Source organism: Magnolia sinica, chromosome 10, assembly GCF_029962835.1.
Source record: "Magnolia sinica isolate HGM2019 chromosome 10, MsV1, whole genome shotgun sequence".
Classification (NCBI taxonomy): Eukaryota; Viridiplantae; Streptophyta; class Magnoliopsida; order Magnoliales; family Magnoliaceae; genus Magnolia; species Magnolia sinica.
Window position 1 is genome coordinate 21,906,342 of NC_080582.1, and position 8,845 is coordinate 21,915,186.

The window sequence follows — 8,845 nt, forward strand, 5'->3', positions numbered from 1 at the left end:
ACAGGCATTTGGATGTACAACTGGATTTTCAACATAAATTGCTTCAAATGATTGATTTCTTGTGCCTCCTTTCTCAATACAAATATAGAAAATTATGATTTCAATGGGGAATCTGGTGTTATTTTTTAATTAGTGAATTGGATTTTTGTCAGATGCCACTTATTTTCATTTGGGTTTGTTTTATTTGAATTTCTATAGAAAATGTTCATTTTTTTAATGATTTTTAATGCAGAATTCCATGTTTTCATTGATGATTTGATTTAATTGAAGTTGGGTTTATTTGGACATTGGTTTGGGATTTGTTTGATAGTATTTCGATGTTTGTTGAGTTGAATTCTTGATAAAGGATGGAGGTTTTGCGTTGGGCTGATCTATATATTGGTTTTTTTCTGTATATGATCATCTGTTTTTTTTCTCTCTTGATTTTCCATATGTTATACAGGGTGCCACGTTGGTGTCAATCAAGCCATCGGGACCTGCATGCTTAAAATTTGACTGAGGATGCTTCAAGGATCCCCAAGATTGTAAGATCCCATCATCCAAACAATGGTCAATGGGAAGAGGAAAAAAAAACCAAATTATATTTGTTGTGCATGCAATGGTTTCTTTTATTATTGAATCTGGAATTTTCATATGAATTGATCTATCAGGGCACGTACCAGCAATGGTAAGAGACGCCATTATTACTTATTTTTTTTAAAAATAGAATATAGCTACGGATTTTAACCGTAGCTGTTCTGATATAAACTTTGGCCTCTAGCTACAAAGATCATCTGTAGTTTAGTCATTTCCTACAGAAATTAAAGCTGCAGATTATATGTGTAGCCATTACATCTATGGCGATAGATTTCAGACATATAGCTACGGTCATGCTACAAGGGATAACCGTAGCCATGACTATTTAGCTATGGCTTTTCACTACAAAATCCTAATTTAGGAACTGCTCTATCCTTGGTTTAGAAACAGCCTCAGCCATTCCATATTTGGAATAGTTTAAAACGATCAGATCTAATAGCTTATTTGTCTCTCTCTCAGCTGCCACTCCTCTCTTTTGTGCTAAGGATGCCTCTAGAGGTCAGGATCTCTTCTCCATTGTCGTGATTCCAGTACTGGTACTGTAACCCCCTCTCTCTACAAGAAAGATCCAAGAAGGAGCTTCAAGGAGCCAGAAGAACCACCGAGCTCTATCTCATGTCTACTATCTTCAGATAAAAATCCCTTCTCCTTCAAAGCTCCGTTTCTCCAACGAAGAAAAACGAATCCATCTCTGTAGAAATCCAAAAATTCCAATCATGTCCTGTGCCATTGAAGTTGCAAGCTCTCCTGCTTTCTCTCCTTCTAGAATCTCCCTCTTCTGCAATAACGCTTCTTCTCTAGAAACCTTAACCCTAATTGGATATCCTTCTTCTTCGTCTTCTTCATGTTCCTCTCCTTCATCTTCTTCTTCTTCTTTTCAGCTCCGATGTATTCAGAAACAAGCAAGCGGTTTTAGGGTTTCCAGGAAAGATGCCGCTACTGTCGTCGAATCCGCTCCTTCTTCGCCGGCTTCGGTTCTGAAGTGAAAGAGGCCTGCGCGGATCGATATCCCTTCCCTGCCTTCTTTGAGCTTTCTACCACCTTCAGAGGGAGGTTTGAAAGAGATCAAGATGGAGACCGAGCGGTATTCGTTTTTCTATAAGAAAGGGCGGAGGGAAGTGGTGGAAGATTGCCATGCTGCCATCATCGATCTTGATGGAGATCCCTAACGGGTATTTGTGATTTTGATTCTTCTTCTTTCTTTCTTTTTTTTCTTTTCGATTTTTTATTAGAAGTTTTGTTATCTGATTTTGTGGTGGCGATCTGTCACTTGGAAGGTAAATTGTCCAGAAATTAAGGTGATTTGGTGGATCGTCACCTGAGGATCGACGAATCCATGTGTCTGAGGTTTTTAGGTGTGGTAGAATTGTTAGATAGTCCTAGTAACTTTGATTGTTAGATTTGGTGGGCCATCACACAGATCTGTGGTATGTAGTCTGGCCATCCTATTACCTCTGACTGTTGGATTATCCAACCAAATCCACAGATTTGGTGGGCCATCACATGGACAGGTGATATTTAGTCCGATTATTTTTGGGGTTTGATTATCTGAAAATATCCACAGATTTGGTTGTCCATCACATGGATGGGCAATAGGTGGTCTAGAGATTTAAGGCAATAGGAGCCACACATTTGAATGGTTAGGATTTTGCATAATCAAAGGGCCTGAGTAATTGTTGGCAGATGACCAATTCAATGGGCAGAATTGCAGTGGTTGAACAGCTAGAATTGTCCAGTCATGCAAGTTTTGGGCTATGGCCCACCCGATCAATGATCCACATCGCATACTTGTCGGGGAGTGCAGTTTATGGAATTCCATGAAGCTCACATCATGGTGGAATTTCTCATAGTAGAACAGGAAAATTATGGGATTGAAGAAATGACGAGCAAATAATGTTAAAAAAAGGGTATAGATATGATAGGAATTTAAGAGAATTTTTAATCCTTTATTTGACCTTCTATTTTTTTGGCAGGCCTTTTTCGGTGTTTTTGATGGGCATGGAGGCACAAGAGCTGCTGAGTTTGCAGCGGTGAATTTGGATAAGAATATTATGGATGAAGTGATGAAAAGAGGAAGTGATGGGATGGAGGATTCTGTTAAAAGTGGTTATGTGACAACGGATGCGGAGTTTCTGAAGGAGGATGTTCGAGGTGGGACTTGCTGCGCGACTGCACTGATTGGGAACTCTGATCTTGTTGTATCCAATGCTGGGGACTGTCGTGTTGTTATGAGTCAAGGAGGGGTGGCTGAGGCCCTCACGGTTGATCACCGGCCTTCAAGGGAAGATGAGAGAGACAGAATTGAGGCCCTGGTAAGTTCTTTTTTACTTTTCTTCTTCTTTCAGTCTGTAGTATATGGACTTCATTGATTGCCATGTTTTGCTTTGATACGGTAGAAGCTGATGATAAATAGATACCCGAGTTGATCTCTGATCATGCCTCTTCTAGGTTGGGTTGTGGCACAAAAATACTCCAATTGGATGATTCTAACAGTATAATGGCTTGATGGATTGTTCAAAAAGGAGCAGTAGTCCACATCCAACTGGCCAGAATCCATTGATTGGACTGCTATTATCATCTTCTTGGTGTTGTTGGGTATGACCCATCTAATTTAAACCCACATTCAGGCTTGGATTTTATGGACTTTGGAGATTGCCTGAGTATTAACTGTCATAGTTGGAGTGGAGATGATATTTCTTCATTTCTGCCTTCTAAATTGGAAGTGTTCTCGAGAAATACCATGTATACTCTCTTATGTTAGGAGCCCTGTTCTACGTGCTTGTTCATTCTCTGGCATGGCAGAGTTTAATTTCTATGATTCATTATGGCCTAGTATATGCACTTTCTTGTATGTTCCAACTTCTACCATTGTTTGGATGAGTTTATTTAGAGCAGGATGAAATCCTTCTGTTGGTCACATACCCATCTGTACATGTTACAAGCTGGGTCAATGGTATTTCTCCCAGATTATGGAGATGGGGATGTTGAAGTAGAGGTATTAAAGTTTTGCAAATACCATTTGGGTGTTCATTTCGCACAAGTGGTGCAAGTGGAACACCCAATGTCCAAAGATTCTAACAGTTGACATCATAGGCACCTCTGTGGGCCGGCCACAAACCAAATATTTTCCAATAGGCTATCAAGAAACAGACGGTTAAGAGAGAAAGTACAACACTTGTTCACATTCTATCAAGAAAAAGTCAGAATATTTTACAAAAAGGATCTTCCAATCTGAGTGATTTTTGGTCCATAAACCATCCAAGATGAGGTCCATAATATTGATGGGCCCATTTGTGCAAAATGAACAGTCTTTTCCTTATTTTTCTTGGACAAGTTGTTTCCATATTTCTACCTTTTGTACTATTAGCATTTTGGGATTGGAACTAATGGATTTCTATTGTCAGCATTGCAATTTTTTTGGGATTGAAACTAATGGATCTGAGAAACATTTTCTTTCAGGGGGGCTATGTCGATTGCAGCCATGGTGTTTGGAGATTACAAGGGTCGTTAGCTGTATCTAGAGGGATTGGTGATTCACATCTTAAGAAATGGGTAATTGCAGAGCCCGAAACAAAGATTCTTAGAATCAAGCATGACTGTGAATTCCTAATTGCAGAAAACTTTCAGGGAAAAAACACTTACTGTTGTATTCTGCTCTTTGGAATTGTATGCCTCCAATCCCTATCTCAAATGGTACAGCATTTGGCTGCAGTTTTGAGAGAAAAAAATTCAAGCCTTGTGTCAAAGGCTCAAACCTTTTTCCCTTGCAACACAATATTAGCAACTTTGTCATAGCACTTGGAAAATACCAATTCAGATCAAACTCTAAGGACCTGTTTGGGTTTCTTGAAATATAAATTGATGAAATGTCATATCCATGAAAATGGCATTTTTTTTTTTTTTGTTTGTTTTTGTAAATTTCTTGAAAATGTCATTTCCACTTTTAGCAGTGGGCACAAAGCACCTTGCTCCCATCTTAATTGAGATAAGAACTAGTAAGAGGTTTTTTTTTTATCCCAATTGCAATTTGGAGCAGGGAAATGGAGTCTCACTTAAATGACGTTCCCATTTTCTATACTGCAAACACAAAGTTTGTGTTCAGTTGAAATTGCAGAACTGATCCCAAATTCATGGTGCTTCCAAACTGGCTCTAGCCTGATCTTTTGGTTTTTAAGGAACCTTGAATTCTGTTTGCCACAGTCCATAATTTGTTTGCCATATGCGTGTGCCGTAGTAGAAACTTGGTAGCCTCATTCTTGTGACAATCAATAGTAATTGTTTCCTTTCATCGCTATAATTGGGTTCAGGCAGAACATCAAGGATCAATTAGAAAGAGCTGGCCTGCTTTTTTTCAATTTGTGATGCCATCTCACGTCCCTTGTACATTGTTTCATAATTACAGACATATGAAGAATACCTCCGGGCCCATGGCAAAAGCAATGCGGCATCTACCCATCCGGTTAGCTTCTTAAATGATTTCCACATGACCTGGATTGGATAAATTCAGAAGCATACATTCCATAGGATTTCTAATCCTACTCTCCACACGTGTCCATGTTTTATGTTGGGCAATTCAGGGTCGTTCATAGTTGGGCCCAATTGTGCATACCATGTGCCCCTCGATCAGGCGAGTTATGTAACCAGGTGGGCCACCCATGTATAAAACAAGTGGATGGTTAAGAGGAATTGACCAATCTTCCACATTTGACCTGTGGCTCACAAGGTGATGGCACCAGACTGATTATCAGGCCGTGGCACATACACAGGGAGCCTACCTGATGAACGGTCAGATAATACATGCACATACCAATATTGCAATTGGGGGGAGTGTGGGATTCGAGATCCTACTAGTAGGCCTTAGCAGGTTCAATGGGTCGTTTCTGTTTCGCTTACATTTCGATGATGGCAATTGAACCTCTTACAGGCAACAACCGGACCATCATGTTCAATGCAGAGACCATCAATGGCTACAGAGAATGATGACGATGGGTAAGTCTTGAATGATCTTAGCTTAAAAGGAACTATGCTAACATATAGAACCCATGTTTTGGTGGTCCAATCCATCAACCTGATGGGCCTCACTGGGGATGGGGATGTTATGGAAACCTTGCAGATTGACATATCCAAAGCTTATGAGACAGTAATCCACATGTAGATGGCTAAGAAAGGAAAGTTTGGCAACAGTCCAAATTCAAGGGAAATTGCCAAAATTCTGAATGGTTGGTTTCTCAGATTCTAGATGTTTCCTGGGCATATGCAAGAATCTGCAGGTTTAGCATACAAAAAAGTTAATGTTGAAAGTCTCAAAAACTGGTGAACTGCTAATGAGGATTTTGAGATGTTCAAAAGAAGGGATACGTTGTAAGTGCAATTTGGAAAGAACAGATATGAGGAAGAGACCAGGAATGATAACAAGATGTGAATGCCTGAAAAAGATTGTGATCAATAAAAAGAAGAGTGTAGATACATGGGCTCTAATCAAGTTTGTAGAAAAACATAGTCACAAGTTACTAACTCCAACAAATCTCATTGTCTAAGATTTCTTTATTTGGCTGTTTCCATTTATTTATTTTTTTATTTTAAATTGTCTTCCAGTTTCTCATGTTGGACTTGAAGCTTCCTTTTCTTTTCCCATTCCAAGGCCCTTTTTGGGATTAGGTAAGTGAACCGCAAATTCGGTAAACCTATGAGCTAGGCAGATTCATGGATTTGCATTGGATTTCTTTGTTCGGCAAATCCCAAAGCCCACTGTTTGGGAATCAAGATATACACATCTTTCGATTTGATAACATCTATGGAGATCTCTGGCCATTATTGCAAAGAAATAACTTTTATTGCAGCAAGTCTTTCATCTATGGAGATCGCCGCTTCACAGATGCAAATGGCACAATCTCACCAGCTACAACAGAAACAATCCTACTATCTTAACTTATCACCTTGTTTGGATTTTAGTTCAATTTCTTCTTCTTTGCCTTCACCATCTCTTCTTCAAGACCGGCAATTTTGCGCTTCGACAGCTTCTTTACTCAGGGATCATGGACTACTTCAGGACATCGTCCCGTCTGATATGAGGAAAGAGGATTAGAAGGTGATTAGGTATGTGTTCCTTCTCTTTTTACTGACCTGTGGATAGTCTCATTAGTGAAGAACCCACGTCATATATATATGGGAATTTGGAGGTCTTAGGCTTAGCTAAAGTTCATAGCACATCAATTGAGGTTAGAAATTCCAAACTTCTGGAAAAACAGAAATGCTAATTACTTGTTTGAATGGAATATTTTCTCTATCCTTTCTTTCTCTCAAAATTCAGCCTCTAATTTATTTGTATCTAAGTGGTTGCTTACATTGAAATATGAGACATATAAATTACAGAATATGCGATGGGTGGTAAAGCATCTACACAAGGAGATGTTTACAGCTATGGAATCCTTCTATTGGAAACGATAACCGGAAAGAGGCCAACCGATGACATGTTTAAAGACGATCATTGGCAAAATGAAGGTGGGAAATCTAAAAATCTGCATGCTCCACCTGAAAAGTATTCTTGATGGGACAATCCTATCTGACCAATCTGTCTTTTTTCCATCAAACTTCGATTGTTGTTTCAGCTTTTTCTTAACCGTCTGTTTGCAAACCATCAGTTAAGAAAACAGTTGGTTAAGAAAAAGATGCAAGAACAGTCAATGATTTGGTGAGCTAGGCTATTGATCCGAGCCAGCTACAGATGTGCAGCTGCAAACAGATCATTAAGAAAATGCTGCAACAATATTAAATCTCCCATTTATTAAAGAAAGATCGAGTAATCTATTTTTTTCTGTTAGTTTTGTCTAGAAATTGATCGATTTCACTTTTAGCACAATATTGAACTTGATATGTAATTATGAATCCTGATGTATGTCAAAGCAACATGACTTGTCGGCCTTGGTTCTTGGATGTTCTCTAGGTTAAATGAGTTCAAGTCATGAGACAAATTCATTCATGTGCAACACTTGTTTTCTTTGTTCGGGCTAGTATATATCGGGAGGAGAAGAATCTCATAGACTTGTATATTATCCTTCTCAGATTTTCAATGTAAAGAAAGTATCATTATGGGAGTTCTGCTTGCCTTTTCCTTGTTTTTATTGTCACTTTCTCATTGTTATGGAGTATTGCTTTTTGAATATTCTTCTTTTTGTAAATTTTGTAAGAATCATATATTTTACAGCTCAATTGAATGGAGCCTTGCTGCTACCTTGAGGTTGTGGGTTCAATTTGAGAATCTTCCCAATTTACTACCCACAATCCCATTCATTCAATTGCTCTCTAAATGTCAGTGATTTCCTTCGTCTAATTGTTGACCAATCAGTGATTATGCTGTCTGAATCCGATTGCTGAGCTTTGTAATATATTCATTCCTCTACAGTTCATCTCTAACTTATTATTTCACTGAAATCATTGTTCTCCAGAGGACATCAATTCTGTGATTTCATCCTTTAAAATTGCTGCCTACAGCTGTTCATGTTTTTTTGCTCATTCTTCAGGATCATTGCTACCAGATCAAACATGAGACCAGTGTCTTTCCAAGAATGTGAGATGCAACAGATGGTGTTGTAGCCAAGAGAGTAGATTTGTCCTTATTCCAGATGCAGAAGTCCCCTTGTTCCTTGAGCTAGCAGCTGCCCTGTCTAGAAGTCACTTAGAATTGTCATGCTATGAATTTAAAGGAATGGTTCTTTAATGTAAACTTTCCAACCCACAAATAGTTATTTTGAATAGAAGGAACATGCAGAAAATGTCTTAAAGCTAAGGCACCAGATGTCACTGGGTGAGTAGCATCACAAACATTGGTAATCAAAGGCCGAGTGCAATTAACAGCCATAGTACAATTAAATCCATGTTAGGGAATGGGGTGAGACAAAATACCTACATCTCCAGTCAATGCGATGTGTGGCTTGTGTTTGGCTACCAATTTGGATCAGCTAGGGAATCAAGGGTCATGGTCTTGTGGAACGCACTCAACCAGAGAATTGAAGGGTCATGGTTGTAATGCTTTCTGTTTTGAAACACAAACCTGAGGTAGGAAACCATATGCTTTTTTTCCCTTTTATGTTACACAAATGAGAAATTATACAAATTCTATTAAGTTAACCCATGAATAGTGTCCCAACGAGTAATTGAATTCCTGAGTAGTACTCTTGATATGAATACTAAGATAATTGCAATTGGGCCATGTAAACTAATTGTTTCAGTTCAATGTAATAGGCATTGAATCATAGCCTTTGATGGGTTT

At 38.7% G+C, this 8,845-nt stretch overlaps 1 pseudogene; it reads left to right on the forward strand.

Moving 5' to 3' along the window:
* Positions 1–1,257: 1,257 nt before the first annotated feature.
* LOC131258154 (probable protein phosphatase 2C 25) lies at positions 1,258–8,626 on the forward strand (annotated as a pseudogene).
* Positions 8,627–8,845: the final 219 nt, after the last annotated feature.